At 43.5% G+C, this 26784-nt stretch overlaps 3 protein-coding genes across 4 annotated transcripts in view; all 3 read right to left on the reverse strand.

Annotated features, from left to right (window-relative positions):
• LOC137615151 (mitochondrial import inner membrane translocase subunit Tim21) overlaps positions 1–19739 on the reverse strand; it is a 98846-nt gene extending 79107 nt beyond the window's left edge. Inside the window, exon 1 of the mRNA XM_068344784.1 lies at positions 19619–19739. The gene's annotated coding sequence lies outside the window, so the exon portion shown is untranslated. The remainder of the gene's footprint in view (positions 1–19618) is intronic.
• Positions 1–26784, reverse strand: part of LOC137615157 (phospholipid-transporting ATPase ABCA3-like) — a 503547-nt gene that overhangs the window by 461354 nt on the left and 15409 nt on the right. The window lies entirely within an intron of this gene.
• LOC137615159 (transient receptor potential channel pyrexia-like) overlaps positions 1–26784 on the reverse strand; it is a 495727-nt gene that overhangs the window by 101571 nt on the left and 367372 nt on the right.

Consider the following 26784-nt stretch of genomic DNA (forward strand, 5'->3'; position numbering starts at 1 on the left):
CATTTGTTGATGTCGGCTACCCCCCAAAATTGGGGGAAGTGCCTTAGTATATGTATGTATGTAAAATCACAAATTTTACAGTTATTTGTATTTTTTCTAACTGTACAGTACAAACCTAAGTCCTTTAATAAATGTTCGATATGCTCTTAACAAGGCAGCAGTAGTTAGAAGTACTGTATGCTTTTAACAGGGCAGCAGTAGTTAGAAGTACTGTATGGTTTTAACAAGGCAGCAGTAGTTAGAAGTACTGTATGCTTTTAACAGGGAAGCAGTAGTTAGAAGTACTGTATGGTTTTAACAAGGCAGCAGTAGTTAGAAGTACTGTATGCTTTTAACAGGGCAGCAGTAGTTAGAAGTACTGTATGGTTTTAACAAGGCAGCAGTAGTTGGAAGTACTGTATGCTTTTAACAAGGCAGCAGTAGTTAGAAGTACTGTATGGTTTTAACAAGGCAGCAGTAGTTAGAAGTACTGTATGGTTTTAACAAGGCAGCAGTAGTTAGAAGTACTGTATGGTTTTAACAAGGCAGCAGTAGTTAGAAGTACTGTATGGTTTTAACAAGGCAGCAGTAGTTAGAAGTACTGTACGCTTTTAACAAGGCAGCAGTAGTTAGAAGTACTGTACGGTTTTAACAAGAATGCAGATAGTTAGTTGGAAGTGGCAGGTAAGCCTACCAACCCAACAGGACAATTGGCTCCCAATTTGACCTTGACCCTAGGACTTGCGGGGTGGTTGAGGCATGAAGTGTAACTTAATGGACTCGGGTCTGTATACGTAGTTTGGAAAAATATAAATCTCTAAAAATTTGCTGTTTATTACTAAAATATGACAAATTCGAAGATAATTTGTATTTTTCCTAACCATACAAACCTTAGCTATTTACAAAGGGTATTACTTTTAGCGCAGCTGAAATGACGAGCCAATAGTTTTTAACGAGGGTTAATTACCCCCGCGCTAGTTAGCGGGGGGTGGGGAAGGGTAGCTTGCTACCCCTCCCCCCTCCACACACCGGTGACTTGCTTCACTTCACTTAGAGGTAGGACTTGACTTGGGGGTCAGGGATGGCGGGCACATATGTGTAAATAGCTAAGGTTTGTATGGTTAGGAAAAATACAAATTATCTTCGAATTTGTCATTTGTTCCGTAACCGAAATACAAACCACGCTATTTACAAAGGGTGACTTACCCCTTAGGAAGGATGGAAAGTCCCCAGCCTTACTGACTTCGGCTTGCCCGGGGGCTCGATCCCTCAGTGAGCAGCACTAGAGAGAGGGAGCCCCTGTACCTCACAGGTTCCTAGCATCGCTAGGAATGAGTGGCCTACATAAGTAGTGTGAGGAGGAGAGTGTGACTCGTCCTATGAAGTTGACCTTGAGACCTTCAGATAGGAATTCTAGGATAGGACGTTCCCCATACCACCTCGTCAGGGTATGGGAGATGCAACAGTATTAAGCTTAATACTAGGAGCACAAAGAAGCATGGGTTACCTGCAGAGGTCGAGGTCAGCTATGCGAGGACCAGGATGCTGCTTCCCCAAGAGAGGGGAGAATGAAGAAAGAAGTAAGGGTCAGACATACTCTTTCATTCACACAGACTAAGACCGGGTAACAACGCCCTCAACCTACTGCTACTTGTCCAAAAAGGAGCCTGAGGTTAGACCAGCTGTTGTGCAGCCACCACAGGGCCGATAGAGAACGTATCGAGGCTCCTGTGGGTCACGTCTTGCAGGTAGTGGGCTGTGAAGGTCGTTTGACGCTTCCAGACCCCAGCTTGAAGTACCTGCGTCACAGAGAAGTTTCTCTTGAAGGCCAGGGATGCAGCAATACCCCTGACATCGTGGGCCCGAGGGCGACGTGACGGAGGAGGGTCAGGATTCAGGGCATGGTGGATAACCCTTCGAATCCAAGCAGAGATGGTGTTCCTGGTGACCCTCCTCTTTGTCCTGCCTGTGCTCACAAACAAAGCTCGCACATGAGGACGGACTGCAGCCGTTCTCTTCAAGTAGTACCTCAGACACCTCACTGGGCATAGTAGCAGCTGGTCTGGGTCGTTTGTTACAGAACGGAGACTCGCGATCCTGAAAGAGTCGAACCGAGGATCCGGCACTCCAGGATTCTGAGTCTTGGCCACAAACTCAGAGACGAACCTGAACGTTACCTCCCCCCATCCCCTTGAATGGGCGATATCGTACGAGAGACCATGAAGTTCACTAACTCGCTTGGCCGAGGCCAAGGCGAGTAGGAAAGCCGTCTTCCAAGACAGGTGGCGATTGGAGGCCTGGCGTAATGGCTCGAAGGGAGGTCTCTTAAGAGACCTGAGGACTCGAACCACGTTCCAAGGAGGGGGTCTCACTTCCGACTGGGGGCAGGTAAGCTCATAGTTACACATGAGTAAAGAGAGTTCTAGCGATGAAGAAATATCCACGCCCTTCAATCTGAAGGCCAAGCTTAAGGCTGAGCGATAGCCTTTCACTGCCGAGACAGAAAGGCGCATTTCTTCTCGCAGATACACAAGGAAGTCCGCTATTGCTGGAATAGTGGCATCGAGTGGAGAGATACCCCTTCCACGACACCAACCACAAAAGACTCTCCACTTCGCTTGGTAGACTCCCTCAGAGGACCTTCGCAGGTGCCGAGACATTCTCTCCGCAACCTGTTGCGAAAAGCCTCTCTCCGCGAGGAGACGCTGGATAGTCTCCAGGCGTGAAGCCGAAGCGAGGCTACGGCCCTGTGAGGGACACCGGAGTGGGGTTGTCTGAGAAGCTCGTGTCGTGGAGGAAGCTCCCTTGGGAGTTCCGTCAGGAGTTGCAGAAGGTCCGGAAACCATTCCGCGTGATGCCATAGCGGAGCTACTAGAGTCATGGAACAGTTGACCGATAGTCTGGTCCTGTTGAGCACCCTTCTCATCAGACAGAATGGTGGGAAGGCGTACACGTCGATGTTGTCCCACCGTTGCTGGAAAGCATCTTGCCAGAGTGCCTTGGGGTCCGGGACTGGTGAGCAGTACAGGGGCAGCTTGAAGTTCAAGGCTGTCGCGAACAAGTCCACCGTCGGGGAACCCCACAAAGTCAGGACTTTGTTGGCTATCTGAGGATCCAAAGACCACTCGGTACTCACTATCTGCGAAGCCCTGCTCAGACTGTCGGCGAGCACATTCCTTTTGCCAGGAATGAAGCGAGCTGATAGTGTTATCGAGTGGGTTTCGGTCCACCTCAGAGTCTCTACTGCAAGATGGGATAGCTGTTGCGAAAAAGTGCCTCCCTGCTTGTTGATATAAGCCACTACCGTGGTGTTTTCGCTCATCACCACCACGGAGTGACCCGCCAGGAACCGTTGGAACTGTTGAAGGGCCAGAAAGACGGCCTTCAATTCTAGCAGGTTGATGTGTAGGCACTTTTCTGATTCTGACCAAAGGCCTGAGGCCCTCTGGTTCAGAACGTGCGCCCCCCACCCTTCTTTTGACGCGTCCGAAAACAGAGTCAATTCCGGGGGGAGGACGAGAAGACTCACTCCCTTCCGCAGGTTCTCGTCGGCCAGCCACCACCGCAAGTCCGTCTGTTCCAGAGACCCCATTGGGATCAGAATGTCCGGGGAATCGGATCCTTGATTCCACCGGGACTTGAGCCGCCATTGAAGGGATCTCATCCTGAGGCGGCTGTTTGGAACCAGACGGGCCAGGGAGGATAGGTGGCCTAAGAGACGCAACCACGATTGGGCGGGGAGTTCTTTTCGCCTGAGGAAAGGTTCCGCCACCCTCCTCAGCCTTGCTATCCGGTCGTCTGATGGAAAGGCTTTGTGGAGATTGGTGTCTATTAGCATGCCTAGATAAACCAGTCGTTGGGACGGCTGCAGAGAGGACTTCTCGAGGTTTACCACGATCCCCAGATCCTGGCAAAGATCTAGAAGCCTGTCTCGGTGCCGAAGAAGGGTCGACTCCGAGTCTGCTAGGATCAGCCAATCGTCTAGGTAACGAAGGAGACGAATGCCGTTCCTGTGCGCCCAAGTCGAAATCAGGGTGAACACTCTGGTGAACACCTGAGGAGCTGTGGAGAGACTGAAACACAGCACCTTGAACTGGTAGATCTTGTTGTCTAGGCAGAATCTCAGGTACTTCCTGGAAGACGGATGGATTGGGATCTGGAAGTACGCATCCTTTAGATCCAGTGTACACATGAAGTCTTGTGGTCTCACCGCAAGTCTGACCGTGTCTGCTGTCTCCATGCTGAACCGGGTTTGTTTGACAAACCTGTTCAGAGCCGACAGATCGATGACGGGTCTCCAGCCTCCAGTAGCCTTCTTTACAAGAAAGAGTCGACTGAAGAAGCCTGGAGAGCCGTCCACGACCTCCTGGAGAGCACCCTTCTCGAACATGGTCTCGACTTCGGCCTGAAGGGCCAGCCCCTTTGCCGATCCCATGGCATAGGAGCTCAACGACACTGGATTCGCTGTCAGGGGAGGTTGAGATGACGTGAACGGGATGCGATAACCTTGGCCGATCACTGAGACCGTCCAACCATCGGCCCCGTGATGTTGCCACCTGCGGACGCAACGCTGAAGGCATCCCCCCACAGGTGGACACGCAGGGGGACTGCCACCCCTAGGGCTTGCGGCCGCGGCCGCCACCCCTAGAATTCTTGCCTCCCCTGGAGGACTTACCGCCCCTCTTGACCTTGGCTGGAAAGGGCTGGGGCTTAGACACCACTTTCTTAGCTGCCGGTGCCTGTTTGGGAGCCTTACGAGGCTGTTGCTGCTGTTGTGGCGGGGCTGGAGGCTTATAGGGCCGAGTTGTAAGGGCCCTGTGGAGGAGGGAGTCCGTGCTGGATTTCCTCCACCTCTCAGCCGTTCGCTCCAAGTCTTGAGGCTCAAACAGGCTCTCCCCCAGGAGGGAGGCATGTCGGAGCCTACACACATCTACGGCGGGGACCTTCGGATGGAATCTCTCGGACACAGCATCACGACGCTTCAACACCGAGTTGGCCCAAAGGGTGGTAACCTGGTGCGCCAAAAACTCGATGGAGCGGGTGCCCGAGAGCAAGAAGGTCTCTAGGGCCTTCCTATTGGTCTCCTTGGACAAGTCCTCCGATCGCAATAGGATGCCCAGAGATCCTAACCAGAAGTCCAGCCACGAAGTGGCCTGCATGGCACACTTAGCGACCTTCTCGTGGTTAAGGATCTCTGCCGCCGAGAACGACACCTGCCGGGCAGAGAGTTTCTCCAAGGGAACTCCCTTCGCCAGCTCCTCCACAGAGTGATGGAGAGGAAGAGTGAGGTTGTGCTCACCCAGGATCTCGAAATACCTCCTCTGCTGAAGGCAAGGAGGAGGGATGAGTTTGTTCCCGGCAGTGAAACGACTGGAGGAGGCAAGAAGTGCGAGCTGAGCATTGGCCCTAGCTCTGGCACCCTTCAGCCCCCGAGACCAGGGCAGAGCTGCACTGGTCTTAGGGGCCTTCCGAACGTCAAACACTTCATCCAGAATCGTGTCTTTGCCTTCACGGGGGGGGGGGGGGGGGATGACTGGATCCGTAAGACTGTTAAGTTGCCTTATCAGGCTTAGGACCTGCCAGAAGGCATGTTCGGACTCTTGCTGTTCTCCTCCCTGCGGGCTGGCAGCTAAGTCTCCTGCCCCAGGAATCTCTTCCTGGGGTGATACGTGGACATTCCCCTGGGTAGTCGTGGGTTCCTGACGAATCCTTGCAGAGGATTTAGGGATGGTCTTGGAATCCTTGGGTTCCCTCCTGGGAAGGATACAGGATCCCAACAACGAGGTTCGAGGGGCCCCTTCCTCACGAGACGATTCTCCTGCCTGAAGCGAAGTCTCCCCTCCTGGTGCCGAGGGGAAGACTACCGCCCCACTGGACTCACCTGAGGACGGAAAGGCCTCGTCCACGGGAGAAGGAGAGAGTACTCGTGCAGGAGAGGGGACCCTCGAGACCGACCTCTTGGGAACCAACTTCGCCCTGGGGGAAGTCACCACGAAGTCCACTCCTCTCTTTCTCTTCAGCGTAGGAGAGACAGCCGCTGGTTTGTTACCCTGGCCGGCGAGTGCTGGTTTCATAACCCTCACTAACGCCCGTGCCAGCGGACCAAACCAAGTCTGCTGCTCCAAGGACACAGTCCGAAATCCTCGCTAAGGTGAAAGGGATCGGGCGATCCTTTGGAGTGGACACGACGGTACCTGCCTGAAAAGAAGGTGGGGAAGAATGCTGTACTGACCTGTCTTCGTCCTGCACTACCAACCTGTGCTTGGATGGAGGTGATCCCGAGTGCCGTCTAGGAGCACGCGTCCCTGCTGCTACCACCGGCTGTGGAATTCGCCGCGAACTATGGTCGCGCGAGGGCGAATGGTCGCGCAAAGGCGAATGGTCGCGCGGGCGCACAGGCGAGCGGTCGCGCGGGCGCGCAGGCGAGCGATCGCGCGGGCGCGCAGGCGAGTGGGCGTGAGGGTGCAGGTAAATGAACACGTGTCCGAGGCGACGAACGCAAGCGATGGCGCGACGGCGAGGGATCGTGCTGCCGCGTAGGTGAAGAAGATCGCTGGCGATGTAGATCCACAGGCGATCGATGACGAGCTGTGGTATGTCGACGCACTGATGTGCGATGGTGAGCAGCATGCGCAGGTGAATGACCGCGTAATGGTAAGCGATGGCGAGCAGCATGTGTAGGTGAATGATCGCCTGATAGGGTGCGATGGTGATCAGCATCCGCAAGAGGGCGATCGTTCAGGGTTGTGCGATGAGGAGCAGCATGTGTAAGCGGGCGATCGTGCAGGGTTGTGCGATGGCGAGCAGCATGCGCAGGTGAATGATCGCGTGAAAGGGTGCGATGGTGATCAGCATCCGCAGGAGGGCGATCGTTCAGGGTTGTGCGATGAGGAGCAGCATGCATAAGCGGGCGATCGTGCAGGGTTGTGCGATGGCGAGCAGCATGCGCAGGTGAATAATCGCGTGAAAGGGTGCGATGGTGATCAGCATCCGCAGGAGGGCGATCGTTCAGGGTTGTGCGATGAGGAGCAGCATGCGTAAGCGGGCGATCGTGCAGGGTTGTGCGATGGCGAGCAGCATGCGCAGGTGAATGATCGCGTGAAAGGGTGCGATGGTGATCAGCATCCGCAGGAGGGCGATCGTTCAGGGTTGTGCGATGAGGAGCAGCATGCGTAAGCGGGCAATCATGCAGGGTCATGCGATGGCGAGCAGCATGTGTAGGTGATCGCTGGCGAGCAGAAGGTCGACGCGTGTCCTGTGAGAGGACAGGTGGTGCGGCACGTTCACGAGCAGGAACGGGAAGATCGCTGGCGCGTTGGCGAACATGTGTTTCTGACACACGCGCAGCACGATGTCGCGTAGCCACAGGACCAGGTGGATGGTGAGCAGGGAGTTCAGCAGGAACTAAAGGGTGGTCAGAGACTGCAGGGCGATGGTCCTCAAATGAGCGCTGACGCTCGGAAGAGAGCTGACGAGCAGGAGAGCGCTGGCGAGGGGGGCGAACATCAGGAGAGAGCCGACGAGCAGGTGAGCGTCGGCGAGCAGGAGATCGTCGACGAGCAGGAGATCGCTGGCGAGCAGGAAATCGCTGGCGAGCAGGTGAGCGCTGGCGAGCAGGTGAGCGCTGGCGAGCAGGAGAGCGCTTGTGCGCTAGCCCTGCTCGCGTAAGGGAAGAATCCCTTAGCCCCGAAGGGACCGTTGCCCGTCGGGTGACGAGTTCTCCAGGAGGCGAAGATCCGGCAGGAGATGGTGAGCGGTCTGCAGAGAGGTTCAAGGAGGGCGGAGCAGTCGGTTGAGGCTGACGAGGAGAGTCCCCCCCGGAGGACGAAGACCCAAAAAGGCGCCTCTTAGTCCCCCTGTAAGGGGAAGGGAGGCCCTTGTGGCGTAGAGGGCGGTGAGCCTTACGGCGGAGGCGGCCTCGGGGGAGATCGTCGGGACCATCGGTCCTCCGAAGGGGAATCTCCGTCAAAAGACTTCCCTCAGAAGGAAGCTGGGCAGCAGTCGAGACCGAAGGACTCACTTCCCCCTTCAAAGGATGCACGGAAGGAGGAGGAGAGCCTTGAGCACCATCACCAGCAACAGCACCTGCGTCGGAAGGCCCAGCCACGTCGGAGGCCTCTGTCACCACGACGTCGACAATAGACAGAGGGTCTACTGTACCTCCGCTACCACCGGCGACTGTTTAACAGCGGCCCCCAATGAGACAAGGTCAATAAGAGCGACCCTGGAGGGCAAGCCCTTAAGCCCCAGGGACGACCAAATCTGTAAAAGATCATCACTGGATAAGACATTATTATCAATAACCTCCCCCGGAGGAGGAGGGGGAACCGCCTCGCTATGGGAGGCGACGCCCTCTCCCCCCACCGAAGGTAGGGAAACAGAACAAGGGCCTGCGCTCCCACTCGGACGACTCTCCTTAGGAGGCGGACGAGGGGGAGCTTCGGAGGAGGTTTGGGCGGCGGAAGAAGAGTCCCGAGAACCTTCATCCTTCAAGGCTAACCCCGGAGGAGAACGGTCTCTCTTGGACTTCTTACGCCGACGGCCAAACCTCTCCCACTGGGAGGCAGACCACTCCCTGCACTCACGGCACATGTTATCCTGGTCGCACCGTCGGCCCCGACATTGAGGGCAGAGGGTGTGAGGATCCGTAATAACGTCCGACATGAAAGTCCCACAAGGACGGCCGGCAACTCCAGGGCATGTACGCATAGTAAATAAAAGAAAATAACTGAAGGTCAACTTCCAACCAATCACACAACCTGAAAAGAAAAAGCAGAAAATTAAAGGCTGCCACGAAGGCAATGAACAGACACGTCTGATCACCGCCGAGCCAAAAGTGAAGTGAAGCAAGTCACCGGTGTGTGGAGGGGGGAGGGGTAGTAAGCTACCCTTCCCCACCCCCCGCTAACTAGCGCGGGGGTAATTAACCCTCGTTAAAAACTATTGGCTCGTCATTTCAGCTGCGCTAAAAGTAATACCCTTTGTAAATAGCGTGGTTTGTATTTCGGTTACGGAACAAATTACAAACCATAAGGAAATTTATCCTTAGGAGGGAGGATGTCCCTAAAACCAAACTGGCTGATTTAATTCCTGGGAAATATAAATGCACTTTGGTCATGTACAGAAGCGAAAGTCATGACTCTTGTCAACCTCCTAATGACCTGGAAAACAAAGAGGAGGAATGTGTTAGTGTAGGTCACTACCAGAGACTGGCAGACGTTTAAGGAAGAACCTACAGTATATCCATGATGAGGATGCATTGTGGATGTGTCGTCATTTCTAAGAAATGGGTTTGCATACCTCTGGCCTCTTCTCGATTGGACAGATGGGAAAGGTACTCCTAAACTAAACTTATTTGAATAGAAAGTTGCTTGATCGTGTGGCTTTCCTGCATCTAGTGTTTGATTTAGCAAATAATGAAGCAACTGCTGCAACTCACGAAAGGGGAAGAAAGAAGAGCTGTACGGCCAGTCGATCTTACCCATCATTCTAGACTTATGTCGCAACTGCTCTCCTAAATGTTTCTTGTCCTATAAAGGTTTACTATACAATTATTGACCAACTAACATCAGTTCAAGGTTACAAGTATCCATAGACCTGTGGGTATACTACCATAGGTAATGGGCAGAATAGGTAGTCTGCTGTTAACAGACTTTTGTCTTCAAGAACTGCACCTCTAACAGGTTCTTCGTAAGATCTGGGATACAACTGATATGTCTGATTATGTGCACTCAAATCCACGGTGGTCCTTTTGTCTTGTTAACTGAGGGAAAAAGCACGTCGTCTAGTCACCTACAGGAAAAGCATTCCGATTGTCCCATGAAGCCAGAAAGAAAGTGTGTTCTAGGATCTTTCCTCATGTTACTTTTTTTCTGTAGGAAGTTGTAGTGGCATCCTAGGAAAAAGTAGGCAAGTTATCCCGGTCACTGCTAATTACTTCTTGCAGGGAAGAGATGAAGAAGGACTTGAAGTTGTGAATGGCTGGGTTCTAGGGCCTGACCATGAACTCTTGAATCAAGGAGATAGATATCTTCTATCCTTTAGAATAACTTGCGACACAGGGAGATTTATGCCTATTCCTTGTTGCTTCGTTATGGCTAGGCTAGTAGGTGACTATCTTGAGGGTCATAGCACTATCCGCCGCCCATCCCACATACTTGAATGGGATAATTTGAGACACCCGCAAAATTGCGAAATATTCCATGCAGCTTGAGTTTCCAAGGAGCTCCTCCGGATTCTTGTCGATTTTCATGAAGAGTTTGGACCCAAGACCTAATTGAAAACTCAGATCGAGAGCTGAAAGGTATCCTTCACACTCAAATAATAAAGAGTTTCCTGATGAAGATATATAGAAAAAGCTGATTGAAGTGTCCAGACCTAAGACCGACCTGGTTGGAAACTTCGATCGAGAGCAGAGGGGTATCCTTCTTCCCCAAAACAATAAAGAGTGGCCTGACAAAGATGGTGATCAAAAGAAATGGGAAATGGGCAGAAAGGAAGAAGCTTCTAAAATTCCTAGGGATCTTGGAAGGTGTCTTCGAATGCTGCCGATGGACTGGGACAGGGGAGCAGAATATTGGAAGTTTCTTATCCAACTGAATGGCTCGCGGGCCAGTTAAATGATTGAGAAAACCTAAAGTATGAAGACTTTTTGCCACGTAATACTGTACTGTACAGCAATGTAAGGATCACTTGACCTTTACATTGAGATCTGGCCAGTAAAAGTGATGAGAACTATTGTAGGTTAATCTTACACTGAATCATGGACTCGAAAAGGTATTAGGCAGCAGCAGTCACTAGTTATATAGCCTGAAAGTCTTTAAAGAACAGGTTCGAGGGATCAAACAGCGATTTATCCAATTGTGAGATGTCCGAATAGTATATAGAAGACCAATCCTATAGGGACTGGTCACGCAGGTACTGCACGTGTGATAACATAACAGAGGACATAGATACCAGTGGTGATATGGACGACCAGACCCATGGAGATCATGTAAATGGTGATCATGTCGTGAGATTGGTCAGATGGAATGAGACTTTTAACATTGATACATTTGCACTGTTTGCTGAAGGTATACTCCACCCTGTTCCCTTCTGTCATGTCTGGAACCCTCAATAGAGGGAAGGGGATAAGGGCAGTTCCCATCATCCTGCAGAAGGGCGAGAGATGTCGGTCATGTATGAGACTGAGCATTAATAACAGATATGATCCTGTACCACGTACCAAAATGTATTCTCTGGGAAGGAGACGTTCCTGATATGAAACCTCTTGCCTCATGTACAAAGTTGGAATGTAATTAGATAGACTTTCCAGGAGGATACATTCTTGATACTCCTGGTCATTTCCTTGGTGTTTTTCAATGCGTTGGCATCACAGGATTGTCCTAAGAATCTCCCTATTGTAAGAGAAGTACTGATATGAACCTCTCATCTCACGTATGAGGCAAGAGCATACTAGGATAGTCTTCCCCGATAAATATGTTGTTGATATGTATCGGAAGCTTGAGTCACCGAAGTGTCCCAAGAATATCCTGGAATAGGAGAGGATCAAGGGCAGCTCCTAAGGTCCTGATCAGCAGTGCTACCTAGCATAGGAGGCAAGATTGTTGATTCCCTGTATCTCATATCGAAAACTATTCCAAGGAAGGGAAGGCGTTTGGTACAGCAATGCTCCTCCACCAAAATCAAGCAGAGGAGTGGTCAATGTCTTTGAGTTTTAGACAGATAAGCCATCCTGTGCCCCAGTGATTAACTATTCTTCCTCTTCGAGGTGGGGCATCTGACAGCAAGGCTATAGATGAGGAACAAAAAACTAGAACAGGTGAGAAGACATGGTAAAGCGAATACATGTCAATTGCCCAGGTTAGTGGGAAGGGGTGGCACGCATTCTCCCCATTGCCAGTAGACGTGCTCTGTTCCAAGAAGAACAGGAAGTGCCAAACTTCCCAAAGGGGAAACACGAAAGCCATGTGGCGTTTCAAAAGTACAGTGCGAGGATTTCAAGTCGAAGATCAACCTTGGAGAGGCAAAAAAAATCAGTGTGCTTAGAAAAACTTAAGTCAGCATAGCGCTGAACAGAAGTATACGACAGGAGCCCTGTGACTTGAACCTTCCACTTCTTGAAGAGTAAACATATTTGGTGGGTCCACTAGTATCTGATCTAAGAAATACCCTGGCCTAACATTTAACTTCACTGAAGAGATGAGAAGCGGATTTTTTGATGTGGTTTAACCATTGACAAGTCTCAGTAAGACTGACCGCCTAGAACTAGGAAATGAGAATATCTTGCTTGGACTATTGTATTCTTTAGGCGTCTCTGAGATGTTGTCTATCGATAAGCTTCCTGGAAGCTGGTCCTCTATCTTGAATGAGGAGGAAGTGTTCGGTCTTGAACTGGACCGAATACAGTAATAGAATGAGCTACATATCGAAACAACTTTGCTTTCCCGCTCTGTATTGCTCTTCTTGGTACATTATTTTACTAAGAGTGGTACTGTATGTTAGGTATATACACTTTATGCACCACTACCCTTGGTATGTCCCTTTATTCTGAGCAGTATGTTAGGAACTTTCTCCATATGTACCACTCCATTTGGTACGTATCGTTCTTATTTGCATGTCCCTTTTATCTGAGTGATATGTACCATCCTCACATGAGCATGAAGATTAAGATCCTGAACACATCCGGCAAATAGCTTCTATATTGATAACTGGATAAATGCATTCTAGGTGTGTACAAATTCAAATCAAGCATGAATAACAAGTGAGTGCTGATTCCAGGAATGCCTGGATTTTAGGTGGGTGGCACTCAGGTTTGTCAACTGTAAAGACAGAACACATGAACTCTGGTACTGTATGCTTGAATGGCAGGTGCGCGCCAATTTCCGCTGAGCGCGTAAACAGGGAAGCATGCCCAAACAGGTGTGTGTTCATGACTAAGTGAAAATGTGTCAGCACGGGCACACGAACAGTTGATTATTCCTGTCCTGATAAGCGTTCAGGATCAGAAGAGTGCACTGATTATAGAGAGCACACATAAAGAAGAATGTATTCAAAAGAGCTTGCACAATCAGAGCATTGCACACCAACAGGAGAGAATGATTGCAAGTAGATGGTCAAAGTCCAAGGAATGTGCACTATATGAAGAGTGAGCACACAAACAAGAGAACTTTCCAATTATAATGAATGTCTGCTAAAAGGAGAGCAAACAAGTGCAAACAGGTGTGTGAGCCACCAGTAGTGCGAGCAGGTGAGTGCTCAAAATTGGAAGTAATTCCAGTCAGATGAATGCGTTGAGTGGCATTTGTATCAGGCAGGGGAGTCCGCACCATCTCGTAGGTTCGGAAGATCTTTCAATCATGAACCTGGTGCGAGATGATTCCAGCAAGTGCAGACTCCCAATACTCACCGTTTTCCTTGCTGGAATGGATATCCCGGACGTGGTAAGTAGGAGCAGTGTGTACCAATGTTTACTTCCCGACACAGAGAGAGAGAGAGAGAGAGAGAGAGAGAGAGAGAGAGAGAGAGAGAGAGAGAGAGAGAGAGAGAGAGAGAGAGAGAGAGAGAGAGAGAGAGAGAGAGAGAGACGGTGCCCTTCAAAACCTGACCGGCAGTTAATAGAGATCAGACACTCCTCCGAATTCCAATACAGTACTGTCTCTCCCCTTTGGAGAGAAACAGTTTGAGAAAAACAATGCCACTCCTATCAATTGGTTTCCCCAAATTGACATTATCTCTCCATCCTAATTCTTGAAGTACCAGCAAAGGCTAAGGAAAAGAGAAGGAAGGGCAGTTCCTTTCAAACTCGACCGGTAGTGTGTAGAGTATTCAGAAATTCCTCATAGTTCTGGTACATTACTGTCTCTACCACATGGAGAGAAACAGTGGGAGTGATTCAATGCCACTCCTATTGATCAGGCTCCTGTACTTTGCACAGACATCTGTCACACAACTACCATAATTGGGAAGAAAATTGCAAACTCTTTGTCTTCAATAAACACCCTCATAAACGATGATCTCGCAAAAACAATTACAGTATAAAAAAAAAAAAAAAATTTCCAGGTACGACGCCAGGAGTTTGTCTGTACTCTCTGGCTGAAGACAAAATGGAGCACAGTGGCATTTTGGGTGGGGTGGTGGGGCCTTGCTAGTCACCCAGCAGTAACCACAAACCACCTTCTTATAAGTTTTTAAAGGCATATCCATCTTCATTGAAAACATTCAAGCTTCATTATAAGAAACTAGCTCAACAGTTTCATTTTAAAGAGTGACAGCTTGTTTACTGCAAGTATTATTTGTGTTCTTGCTGATTACTATCTCTGTATTGTTAAATTTCACATTAAAGTCAATGGTACAGCAGCACAGGTTGATAAGCTTCTTTGTTTTATGTTGAAACCAGCTTCAGTTCACAGTGATGGGTTGTTCAATGTAGCTGTGATATTTGTGCTCTGTTGATCTTAAATACATAGTTAATTTCATGGTAAATTTGACGAAAACAGTTACTACTGTACTTCCTGATGCAGTAGACAATCCCAAGCATAACTTCAACAAGAATGTGAATCATAAGAAGTTGATCATAATGCTAAATTTGGAACTTTTTATTCTGATCAAGGTAAGAGTAATAGTGTAGGCCTAAATACAGAATTTTTAATTTTAACGTACATCTTCTCAGGTCACGTAAGGTTGGGATGCATCCCTGTATTTCCCTCATTTAATACTTCCTGCCCCCCAATTGCCAAGTGGTACAGAATCCTAAATAAGACTAGGTTAGGTTAGGTGTGGTTATTAGATATAAGATTTTCCCCTCTAAGAAACTTAGGATTCCCACTGTGATCTCCCAGTCTTGTTAGTCTTGTAGGTGGTTCTGTAACTCTGAAACCATTAATTTCCACTATAAATGAAAGTAAGATTGCTGCTCAAAAAATTGAAAAACATTGAACAAATTCATTTTCGAGTCAGGAATATAGTCTAGGGTAGAAGTCAAGAAGTAGTCCATTTCATCCTATTACCACTCTATTGAAAAATTGTCGAGGGTAACTCAAAACCTTAGGACGTAATCTTACCTGGCCTATTATTCATGAAAATAATTTCACATAAAAAAATTTGTGAAGCTGCAATGATTTCTTCCATTATAGCATTTGCTACTAATAATGGACTTAGCCTACCAGTAAGTACTATATCATAATTTGAAACTCTTCTATGCCAAAGAAGTGAGATTGCAGAGGGAGGGGCATACCCTTCTCATTTTTATTTTAGTACAGTATTCATTATAAGTTTGGAAATGACAATGTAAACGTAGACCTCTTTAAAAGTCATGTTTCCAACCCCACAGCCTAGGGTGAGTTGCTACTAGCAACCTAAATTCAGTACTAATTTTCATTGAGAATTCCCTTATACTCTTGCCATTCATCATTTGAGGAAGTTTTGTTTCAATTGTACTTCTATCATGGGAAGCCCCTGGGTAAAATTCAGAAAACTCTCGACAAAAGGTGATTCTGTAACAACTTTGATTTCACATTTTCTGTACTATTAGTACTGATATACATTGTCAATATACAATGGCATTAGTTTCTATTGGCATGTGACTTTTTCTCGGCAAATCTCCTTCCTCAACATCTACAAATGCTAGCTCTGCCTCTTTATACCAACAAATTGAAGCTATTCAATTTGATACTCATTTAGTAAAGATGCCTTTATTAGGAACATTCCAAACAAGTACCAACTTCTGTTTTTGAGGGAATGAAAGATGTTACTGGTATGTTTATAAGTGTTTTGAACAATTTATATGACTTTGATTGGTGAAGAACAAGTTTTTTTTTCAAATTTTAAGGATGGGTTAAAATAGGAAATATGTCAGAAAAACTAAGTTTCAGAATATAAGTACATCTGGATGTAAAATAGGTTAATGGCCTCCCTTAGATGACAATATCCTTAGCTTAACCTAGAATTGTCTCAACTCTGTGTTTGTTTCCCAAAGGGCTTCTCTCCCGGCAGGGTAACACTAAATCATAATATTTCCTAAATTGTAAAACTACCTTCATATCGTATTTCAGAGAAAGATAAGCAACACTTTCCCAATAAAGAAAATCTATTTGACAAGTAATGAGAAAGGTTACACCTGCCCAAACTAACTACATAACCCCACAATATTAAACACTCATAACCAAGAGGTTATGAATGTAACTTATGATACAAGCACTACCAACTACAGAATTTTCATGAACAGAGCTAATGAGTTTCTCATGGAAGGTGTCAAGATGTAACCAGTAGGAGCCAAACGAAAAATTTAGATTAAAATACTGTATAGGTTTCATTAAAGAACAGTGCAATATTTGTTAAGACATTGGAACTTGCTTAATTGAATAGATCTTTATAAATACACCATTTTGAATCCCATATACTAAGAAACCTCTATAACAAAGTTACCAATTCTAGTAAAAAAAAAAAAAAATTGTTTTGCTCCTTCGTTATCTTACGACAGGCAAGAGCCTCCTTCCATCAGGTAGTTCAGAAGAAAAAACCAATAGGTGGTGCTTCTATATCAAGTTAGCCTACTTGTTCGGACAGAATAAAGGGCCCAACATTTTACATTCTAAACTTCTTGGTTACTTGTTTTCAACATTTGTATTTATAATGTAATTATTTATGATGATAATAATGAAATGTTAGGGTAGAAACATGGATTTGATATATTTAGTCTGATAACGGGAAATGGAAGCAAGTCCATGTTCTAACAAAGGTTAGAATGGGAAGCTACAACTCACCCTTTTCTTAAATGTGTATTCACACTTTAGTTAAATTTCTATAATTGAACGAAGAGATGAATTAGATTAAATAAAATACGGTTAAATACTAGCCCACAAGGCAACCGCACATAGCAAAACAGGTTCTGCTTGCCAAAACATAGAAACAATGTGATAATGTTAAATTGTGAGAGAAGCAAGCTACGGCAGAGCAAAAACCAACTGAACCAAGTGATAAATTAGATCAATAAAATAACTCCAAGATACAGTACTAGCAAATGGGGCTAATGAACATAGGAAAACATATTCAACTTTCTAGGACATAGGAACAATGAGATTATGTTTATCTCCGAGCGAAGCCAGCTACGGTAGAACTAAATCCAATTGACAATTACAGTAGTCTTAATTTAGCATACCATCATACAAGTAAACACACTCAATTAAGAAGGTATTTGTAGTACAATTCGATGAACACGGCTACGAACAACTCCATAAAAAATGAGATTAATAAATCCCGTTTTCTATGTGCCCAGAAGTTCTGGCAAGCAAAAGCACCAGTGTTTTGATTGTGTTTCATTAATATTACTGGGTTTGGTAAATTTGTAGGAGAGCTCCGCGGAAGATCTTGAAGAATTTAAACACCTACAATTCACTATTATATCATATAGAACGCTTATATAATAGTCAATATATGAGCAGCTTCTATTTAACGAAGATATTCGTGTGTATAGTTATGTTTCACTTGGATTTTTTCTAAGTGTTTGTTTTTGTTTACTGTGTGATGTCTTGGCTAAAATGAGCTGTTTCACCGCCTTACTGCGTATGGCAGACTAGTTCTCAATGCTATTCTAACCAATAACAGGTGTTTTCTTGACGTCACACTGTTTGAAAACCAATCATGGCGGTTTTTACAAATCTAGCCAATGCTGACACTTATTACTTCACTTATCCCTGCTATTTTTCCACCAGTTACCACAGTTTACGTGAAGTTCCGCGGAGGAATATTTTTGCACGTCTCGGATCTCCCTTCAAACTGAAAAGCTCATTTTGCCGTGAAGTATGGAGCAATTAGCAGGACCTTCATCCCGTTCCGACTGTGTCACTTGTGACAATTGCTTTATTTCTTATGGGGATTTTGTGTACATTATTCAGGGAAAGTTGATTTGCTAATTGCATTTGCTCAACGTCATGGTTTGATTTTGGCAGAGAAAAAGTGCCCTAATTGTGAAAATGTGTGCCGTATAGATTACAACAAATTAGCATTCCGGTGTGATCGTAGTGTGGTTACTCGTGGGAAAAGGAAGAGGAGGTGCAATTTTTTCGTGTCTTGTTTCAAAGGTACATGGTTTGGAAACGCAAAGTTAGATATTGAGACTAATTTGAAGTTTGTGTTCCTTTTTTTGCAAAAGGCGTTTTCATTAGAATTTGTTTCGTTTGAACTGAAACTCAATGTGGCCTTAAGGGGGGGTCGCAGAGGGGGGCGGAGCCCCCCCGGTAGGCCTAGGTAGGGGTACAGGGCCCCATAGGCTAGGTTAGGTGGGTGTCTTAGGTTCGGTGGTGCCCTGAAAATTACTGTGGCCTTAAGGGGGGATCGCAGGGGGGTGGAGCCCCCCCGGTAGGCCTAGGTAGGGGTACATGGCCCCCAGGGTAGGGTAGGTAGTTGTATTAGGTTCGGTAGTGCCCCGAAAAATCACTTTTCTCCTCCCCCCACCCAAAAACCCCGCTTCCCACTGGGGTCCCCCATAATTGTAGTAGCCTAGTAGGTTTATGCTTACATTTTCTGTGTAAGAGTTAGGTGGTTGTAGGAGGATTATCTCACAGTTTCAAGGTAACTGTAGCTCTAATTTACTGTTTTCTTTCGTTTTCTACTTTTAGAAACTTTTAAATCGAGCGCGGAGGTCTCCTACACAATTACCCTGGGTTTTGATCACAAATATCTTTTTTCATGATGATGAAAGGCAGAAACATCGAAGTTTAAAAAGTTACTAAAAATATCATAAAATAAGACTGGTACACGGTATATTCTAAGGCACTTCGAATGTAACTGAGGACGATACCTACTGCATTACTATAACTTTCAGTTATGGTAGTCGACCCATCATAACTCGAAAACTATGGACTTCCATCAAGAATCATTGTCAAAAATGTATAAAACACCACAAAATACACCATGTAACAGTCATAATTTCTACAACCCAATTATTGCACTATTCTATATTACCAAACCCTGTAACTACATTACATTATTAGTGGCCGCCGACCGCTGGTTGTGGGATATAAAATTAGTATAATTGTAGAGATGTTTAAATTTGTTAGCCTAGTATAAGTCAGGGTCCCATTTTGTAAGTTTTACGCCAACATACCCACATTGAGTACAGCTCCCAGCGCACGATCCATTACTGTTCTGACTTATGTGACAGCATGGGCAGTGTTTAGGATAAAGTATTTAGTCATATATTTGAGTTTTCCTACCTTTTTTCAAACAATTTTGTTAAATTAACTGTAAATACACCAGGATTACTTCATATTTTCTTTACTGGGGATATTGTACTATACTATAATTTTACCGCCCAGTCTCTCTCTCTCTCTCTCTCTCTCTCTAAGCACATGTCTATCAAAATCAAGTTAGGTGTGGTTACATTAGGCTAGTATATATTACAATGATTTTAATAAAACCTATTGAAATAACCTGCTTGCTTGTAGATTACTTTGGTTAACTGTAAGCCAAACAGGCTAAAATTTGCAAAGCCGGTTAATGGTAAACTATCTCCCGGTAAAGACTTATAGTAATCTGATAACCGTGAACATCTGTAATCTAAGTGATCTAACATATGAGCAAACATATCCAGAAGGTAATTATGATTTACATATTATTACAGCAATGCCAGATATCTTACATATTCTAAAAGACGTTGTCGTTGTTAATCGACATGGTTTCCTCTCGCCGGAAAGGTAATTCTTGTTTGTTTACGTGATCAGCTGATTAACGTTTTCTTTGACGTTTAGTAATGATTGTTTGAGAGAGGGAAATACTATTATCTTTTTACAGCTTTTCAGTGCTGTAACACTTTATTTGTTATATAATTTATTTCTAAAGTGAAAAATAAAGTAATTATACATAATGTAACTATAATTTTGAGATGCACTTTTGAATGGAGCTCATTAACGTTTTCTTTGACGTTTCTAATGATTGTTCGAGAGAAGGAAACGCTTTTATATTTTTTTATTTCCAGAATTTTATCACTTTATTATAATATATCTTATTTTAAAAGTAGAAATAAAGTATCTAAATACAATGGAACTCGAATTTTGAGATGCACTTTTCAATGGAGCATAAATCTTTAACGTTAGTCCCATCGGCCAATAGATGGCAGGCAAGTCTTTCCTGTATGGGTGTGCAGACGATGTTTATTTCGCTGACTTATGTCATCATAACGTTTACAGTTGGATTGGTGGGTGTAAGTGAAGATAATCTGTAGAGAGATCAGGAAATAACACCATCAAGACACATTTTGGGGTGATTGGAAGTCCGTTAGCAACGTGAGTATTACTGGAATACAGGTGATATAAGGTCATCCTATTATTTTTTTTTCACTCTCTTGCTCTTTTCTCACTAGTGATTTTTCTAATCCCCTAGAGGATGCAAATGACTGAACATAAAGAGGTGTCTTCTCCTTCATTCTGTTAATAGTTATTTACTGTGTTTCTGCCTTGTTTTAGGACGCTATGGCAACGTCACCCACATTCCTGCAGATAAAAGACGAGCTCATTTTAGAGGTAGGGATGAGACAACCGTTGTCCTTTTTCCTTTGTGCCTGGAGGAAAAATTAAAACTGAAGTACTGTCTTGGGCTTGTAGAATACTGTATGCCAGTAGTAATGATAGCGTAGGGTAGGCATTGGAATAGCTATACGCCATTTCGCTAGTTGCGAAATTCAGTCATACGATTCCCCTCGTAGAACTGTATATATTACTTATATAATCATAGGTAAGGTATTATTTCAATGAGTAAACCCTAATAAAATAACATATTTCTGATCACTCCTCTGGTATAGTTCAGAATTAATGACTGACTGTCTACGCATTGATGAAGGCCATTGGCCCATCATCGGCTATGGCGCCTTATGTCGAGATATGCTCTCGAATTTTAACGGGGCTGACCTTGAAATGAGTGAGGGGACTAAACTGACACACGAATCAAGATCCTGTTTTTCGTAATGGTATGTGAGTGCCGGTGGTTTCAGATGTAAAAATGGAACTCACTTTGCACTATCCCCATAATTTTTAATCTCTGGGGTCTATGATAAGTAAACTATCAGACAAATAAATTTATAAGTTTATCAAAATTTCATCTACTGTATGAATTACCACGTTAGCTTTCAATATACCCACATTATACCAAAGGTATAATTAAACATATTACTTTAAATAAAGACATCACCATCGTTCAGTGATAATTTCAGCTTTATATTTTTTCCATTTTATAATTTGAACACACTTGTCGTTTTCATTATATATATATATATATATATATAATCTCTCTCTCTCTCCCTCTCCCTCTCCCTCTCCCTCTCTCTCTCTCTCTCTCTCTCTCTCTCTCTCTCTTTTGCAAACTTGAACACATTCGACCCTGTGTCCAATGGTAAACACCTTAAGCAATAATATAGCCTAAAGGGCATCTCTCTCTCTCTCTCTCTCTCTCTCTCTCTCTCTCTCTCTATATATATATATATATATATATAGAGAGAGAGAGAGAGAGAGAGAGAGAGAGAGAGAGAGAATATATATATGCACGCGTCAATGGGTGTAGGAGGAGATGATTATGATGATGATGTATGTGTGTGTATATGTGTGTGTATGTGTGTGTGTGTGCGCGCGTGTATGCAGTGCGCGCTACCGCTTGTATAATAGTCACTTCTACAAATTTACAAAATACTTTGCATACCCGCATGCATTTCACTCACTTGTAACATGTGGTACCTAAATATGAAAAAAATTATGGTACAAGACTTCGACTATGCAAGTATGCTTTGCTCTTCCTATTGCACTACTGCAAGAGAAAGATTACACGAGAAGTATTTAAAGCGAAATTTATTTTCATCGTTATTGTTGATTGATATACAACGACCTAAAAAAAAAATATATATATATATATATATGTGTGTGTGTGTGTGTGTGTGTGTGTACTGTATGTATTTATAAATATATATATATATATATATACATATATATATATATGTATGTATATATACACCCACATATATATATATATATATATAAGTGTGTGTGTGTATATATATTGGGTCTGTGTGTGCGTGGTGCGGGTTAAGTTTAAAGAAGTTTATTATAATATACATAAATAGAATGTTTATAAACGTATCCCACACGTGTGTATGTCTTCATCTGACTTGATTTCAGAAACACTTTGCTACATTAAATTGCACAAGATTAAAAGAAGAATAACATCAATATCATTTAAGTAACCTAGACGGAAAGTAGGCTAAACTTGGCATGTGTGTTTATTGGAAAACAAAAGAGAATCAGTTTGAATAAACATTCGATCATAAAATGCGCATGAGCTCTTTCGTTATCTAATCCCGATTATTATTATTATTATTATTGCTTGCTAAAGCTACAACCCCAGTTGGAAGAGCAGGATGCTATGAGCCCAGGGGCTCCAACAGGGAAAATAGCTCAGTGAGGAAAGGAAACAAGGAAAAATAAAATATTTCAAGAACAGTAATAACATTAATATAAATATCTCCTATATAAACTATAAAAAAAATTTAACAAAACAAGAGGAAGAGAAATGAGATAGAATAGTGTGCCCGAGTGTACCCTTAAGCAAGAGAACTCTAACCCATGACAGTGGAAGACCATGGTACAGAGGCTATGGCACTACCCAAGACTAGAGAACAATGGTTTAATTTTGGAGTTTTATATAAATTATAAATACTTTAACAAAACAAGAGGAAGAGAAAGAAGAGGATGGTGTGCCCATGTGTACCCCCAAGCAAGAAAACTCTAATCCAAGACAGTGGAAGACCATTGTACAGAGGTTATGGCACTACCCAAGAGTAGAGTACAATGGTTTGATTTTGGAGTGTCCTTCTCCCAGAAGAGCTGCTTACCATAGCTAAAGAGTCTCATCTATCCTTACCAAGAGGAAAGTAGCATACCATTGGATATTCATCTTGACCGTTGAAACACTTCACTTGATCTTCGTATTTATGTGGTAATATTGCCATGATTTCATAGTTTGTTAACTGAAGTTTTCATTCGTAAGCAGTCATTTTGTCATTGTTAACTGGTTTCACAATTATTATCAGTCATTTTGTCATTAACTGAAGTTTCACAATTATTATAAGTAATTTTGTCATTGTTAATTGGTTTCACAGTATAAAAACATCTCCATTAACAAGAAAATCGGGAGATTTTTTTTAATGAAATACTAATTGAAATTGCCCATTTTACCTTGAGTAATCCTGTACTACTGAGTACAATACGTATCTGCGTAAATAGTTTACAGTACATGCTTTGTTTGTTAACGTACTATGGAAAAATGTCAATTATCTATATGTGTACCCTAACTGGTAATAGCTTTCGTTATATCAATATCAAGCGCTTCTTCATTCGAACCTACGGTGACCGTTTCCTCGAATGAAACTGACTTAGAAACCCTTATCCCATTAACTTCTTTTACGCTTGTATGTCATATCTCTGTGATTGTTCGAGTGTTAACATGGTGAGATTTTGTCGTACGGTTTCAACATAAAGAGGTTACATGCTTGCTTCAGGGCTGTCTCAACTGTAGATTTCAACTCTATAATGACGACTCGTAGATTGGATAATATCTCGGAACTGTTTTATGTATGTATGTATACACACGTATGCATACCTACGTATATGTATGTATATTATATATATATATATATATATAGTATGTATGTATATGTATATATAAACACAGGCATATATATACATTATATATATACAGTATATATATATATATATATATACACAGTGTATATATATATATATGTATATATGTATATATATATATATATACAGTATATAAATATATATATATATATATACACAGTATATATATATATGTATATATGTATATATATATATATATATGTATATATGTATATATATATATATGTATATATATATATATATATATGTATATATATATATGTATATATGTATATATATATATATGTATATATGTATATATATATATATATATGTATATATATATATATATGTATGTGTGTGTGTGTGTGTGTTAGTCCACATAAGGAAAATTAAAAGATTATGTATTTGTAGAAATGTTATACAGTTTCGTCCTCCAATGAACCTCTTCTTATAGCGATTATTATGAAAAGAATAAAATAATAAAATATTTAAGTGACTTTTGGCTGTTGGATAAAAATAGTATCTTTCTATTTTTTATGGATTCGAAGCCTTACTTGTATGTACAAACTTGGGTACTTATTCTTTTCATAATAAACGCTCTAAGAGGTCCAGTGGCGCACAAAACTAGAGAGCTAATTTTTTACATACACGTTTTAATTTTACTTATGTGGACTACCTTATATTAAGTTATCTTCGTGTTAAGGGAGATTACATCTGTAGTATACATATACATACATGCGTTAATGTTTGTGTGTGTGTGTGTGTGTGTGTGTAGAGAGAGAGAGAGAGAGAGAGAGAGAGAGAGAGAGAGAGGAATTCCTGCGTACGTCAGAGTACCCTTTCCCAGATCAACTAAACTTTCTATCTAAACTAAATGCTGACAATGCCCTGACGTGGACTGTGTGTACACAGTGCCCTTACTGTTGACAGCACGAGGAAGTGACTAGACTGTTCCTGTCAGTAAAATTACATTACAGAATAGTGATTTCTATCACCTTGTGCCTTTTCTCTCGAGAGGGGCTGGCGTTAGGAGTTAACCTGCTGCTTACTTTGCTTCAAAAGCTGCTTTTCTGGTCCTGTACTGCAAGGGAATCTTACTTTCTACAGGACATTTGCATTCATTTTATCCTATACATTCCCGGGTATTCAGAATTTCACACCGCGTATTGCACGATTATTGTTAAATCCACATTATCGAAGCCCTTAGAAAACATGCAAGTCTTCCGTTTGTTCTTGAAAGGCTTAACATCTTCAGTCATTCTAATGTATAGTGGGAGCTTATTATATAGTCTTGGGGCCCTATATTTGAAAGCTCTATTCTTTTGTTGAAAGGAACTGCTCTTCACCCAGCCTGGTTGTATCTCATCATATTCGACCATCTATCAGGTACATGTTCACATTTTGGATCAAGAGGGAAAGTTGGGTTTAGTTTTAGTGCAACCTTTGCCTTAGATATAAAAGAAATGATTAAAAAATAGGGATTTCCTGTTGAGTAAAATTGAATCCTATTAAACCTGACGCATAAGAGTTGTATCTCAAGAAAGGCAATAATTATTATTATTGCAAGCCAAGCCACAACCCTAGTTGGAAAAGCAAGACGCTACAAGTCCAAGGGCCCCAGCATGGAAAAAATAGCCCAGTGAGGAAAGGAAATAAAGAAATAATAAACACTAACAACGATAAATTTGATCTTTCATATATAAACTATAGGTAAAGAGAACTCTAGGCTACGGCAGTGGAAGGCCACGGTACAGAGGCTATGGCACCATCCAAGACTAGAGAACAATGTTTGGATTTTGGAGTGTCCTCCTCCTAGAAGAGCTGCTTACCATAGCTAAAGAGTCTCTTCTACCCTTAACAAGGGAAACGTAGCCACGTTTCATAATTGTGGTCAAAATAATTGCATAATTGTTTGTATTCTTCAGCTGTTTTGCACAGCATTCCCTTTCATGGTGGCCTATTGGACACGTCCCTGCCTGGCGATTTGCCGGTCTGGGGTTAGTCCCTCTCAAGCTTGATAGTTTTTTGTAGTGACTGCAATCTCACCATCATTCTGAGCCAAGGAAGGGGGACTTTGGGGGCGCCTATATGTTTACCTTCTGAGTTATCAGCAGCGATTGCCTGACCCTCCCTGGTCCAAGCTTGGATGGAGAGGGGGGCTTGGGCGCCGATCATATGTATATATGGTCAGTCTATAGGACATTGTCAGTGTCCCTGGCCTCTGTCATTCATGAACGGCCTTTAAAGTAAATCACTGTAGTTTTGAAGCACCCTAATAGTGTCCAGTTTCCCTAAACTTTCCTACATATAACATTCAACTTGTAGGTTTACTAACCTTATCCACCCGGGGTCGAACCCCTGTTTATTGAATTAAGAACTGTGCCACTAAGGATTTCAGTTGGGCACCAATACCTGATGGTTAGTCGAGTGTTGTGGATTACATAAACGATAAAAAATAGTATGGCAGAAGCAACTTCATCCTAAACAAAATAAAATGATTGCTGAGAACCGTAAGGTTTAAACATCATCTCGAGCCCTACTCTCCAGTGGAAAAGACTTATTAGAATGATGTTGTATATATACGACGACAGCACATGCAGCAGTTTCTATTCCACTGCAGGACAAAGGCCTCAGGCATGTTCTTTTTTCATGTCTAGGGTTTGGCCATTTTTCATCACCACACTTGCTGATTGGTGATGGTGATAGACTTTTGTCTGATTGCTCACAGCAAACCAACATAGTATGGGTGGCACTGACTATTACACATTTGCTGATCATGGCTATATATATATATATATATATACATATATATATATATATATATATATATGTATGTATGTATATGGTATAAGGCAATTTTGGTGATCATTCCAGCCGTTTTAATTATTTTATTTATCATTAATTTCCAAACTTTTCTGTAGCAAAAGATACTCTACAGACAGTTATACAAAATGTAGACCTACATAAAATTACTTAATATTTCAGCAAATGGCTCGAAAACATAGAAATTAAAGTTGACTTTAAACTAGGTCACCACAGGCCACTTGCAATGTCCTTGTTTTTTCCCTTTTGCCAAACCATTTCTCGTAGTTAAAAGGAGAAATATGCTCTACATAAGGAGAGCATATGACCAGAGACT

Source organism: Palaemon carinicauda, chromosome 21 (genome assembly GCF_036898095.1).
Source record: "Palaemon carinicauda isolate YSFRI2023 chromosome 21, ASM3689809v2, whole genome shotgun sequence".
NCBI classification, from domain to species: domain Eukaryota; kingdom Metazoa; phylum Arthropoda; class Malacostraca; order Decapoda; family Palaemonidae; genus Palaemon; species Palaemon carinicauda.